The sequence below is a fragment of the Pistacia vera genome, unplaced genomic scaffold (genome assembly GCF_008641045.1).
Source record: "Pistacia vera cultivar Batoury unplaced genomic scaffold, PisVer_v2 Contig984, whole genome shotgun sequence".
Lineage (NCBI taxonomy): Eukaryota > Viridiplantae > Streptophyta > Magnoliopsida > Sapindales > Anacardiaceae > Pistacia > Pistacia vera.
In genome coordinates, this window is record NW_022196872.1 from 49,510 (window position 1) to 51,330 (window position 1,821).

The 1,821-nt window shown below is 40.6% G+C and overlaps 1 non-coding gene across 1 annotated transcript; it reads right to left on the reverse strand.

The window, feature by feature from the left end:
* Nucleotides 1-268: 268 nt before the first annotated feature.
* Nucleotides 269-376, reverse strand: LOC116121457. Its single transcript, XR_004126732.1, has one exon. It is a non-coding gene; the product is annotated as a small nucleolar RNA R71 (small nucleolar RNA).
* Between the last annotated feature and the right edge of the window lie 1,445 nt (nt 377-1,821).

Here is a 1,821-nt window from a genome sequence, read left to right on the forward strand (position 1 = left end):
GGATGATTCATCTTCTACCAATTTTCAGAGGTTTAGCAGGGGAGGATCCAAACAAGCACCTTAAGGGGTTCCATGTGGTGTGCTCGAGTATGAAACCAAATGGAACAACGGAGGAACAAGTGAAGTTAAGGGCGTTCCCATTTTCTTTAGCAGATAGCGCTAAGGAATGGCTTTATTACCTACCATCCGGACCATAACTACTTGGAATGAGTTGGAATGAGATGAAGAGGTTGTTCCTGGAGAAGTATTTTCCAGCACCTCAAGCCACACTCATTAGGAAAGAAATTTGTAGGATTCGGCAATACAATGGGGAAAACTTATATGAATATTGGGAAAGGTTTAAGAAATTGTGTGCTAGCTGTCCGCATCATCAAATAAGTGAGCAATTACTTCTCCAATATATTTATGAGGGATTGATGCCAATGGAAAGGAGCATGAGAGATGCAGCAATTGGAGGAGCATTAGTTGATAAAACTCCTACAGAAGCAAGGAACTTAATTGCAAACATGGCAGCAAACTCTCAACAATTTGGTACTAGATCCAATCCACCACCAAGGAAGGTAATGAAGTGGGGATATCCAATAATCTTGAGCAACAATTGAATAATTTGACTGCACTTGTGCAACAAATTGCAATTGGACAAGTGAAGACATGTGGAATTTGCTCTAATGTGGGACATCCTACCGATATGTGTCCTACCCTTCAAGAGACAAATGCAGAACAAGCGAATTCCATGGGAGGATACCAAGGACAACAAAGGCAAAGGTGTGATCCATTTTCCAATACTTATAATCCAAGATGGAGGAATCACCCTAATCTTAGCTATGGAGGAAATCAACAAGCTGTTGTCACTAATAATCCACCTGGTTTCCCTTACCCATGAGCTCCACAACCATACCAAGCAAGACCCCAAAATGTTTCCCAACCTCATGGTAAGCCTTTGGAGGACTTGGTAAACTCATTAGCAACTAGCTCTATTCAATTTCAGCAAGAGAATCTCAAGTTCCAACAAGAAACAAAAATGTCAATCAAGAATTTGGAAAGCCAAGTTAGTCAATTGGCTACTACTCTTAGAAGATTAGAGGCGTATGGGTTCGGAAAGCTTCCTTCCCAACCTTTGGTTAACCTTAGGGAGAATGCTAGTGCCATTACTTTGAGAAGTGGTAGACAACTTGAGAAGACTCACAAGAAGCCAAATGATGAGAAAAAGGTTGGAGATGAGTTGATTCAAGGTGGAACAAAGCAGCCCAAAAGTGCAGAAAATTCGCCAACCTATTCTTCCAATGCAAAACATCCACCTAAGGTACAATCTAAAGTTCCTATTAATACTTACGAACCTCCTTTGCCTTTTCCTAGCAGGTTTGCCACATCAAAGAAGGAGGAACATGAACAAGAAATTTTGGACACTTTTAGAAAAGTACATGTCAACGTTCCTTTGTTGGATGCAATAAAGCAAGTGCCACATTATGCGAAATTTCTTAAAGAATTATGCACCAACAAGAGAAAACTTAAGGGAAACGAGGTGGTGAGCATGGGAAAAAATGTCTCAGCGGTTTTGCAAAGGAAGCTTCCAACAAAGTGCAAAGATCCGGGTAGTTTCACCATACCATGCATCATAGGCAACACAAGGTTTGAGAAAGCAATGTTAGACTTAGGTGCTTCTAATAATGTCATGCCTTACTCAATTTATCTTGATTTAAATCTTGGTACTCTTAAAGAGACCGGCGTAGTTATTCAACTCGCTGATCGATCTAATGCCTATCCAAAGGGAGTTATGGAAGATGTTTTGGCACAGGTAAACGAGCTTGTTTTTCCAGTGGA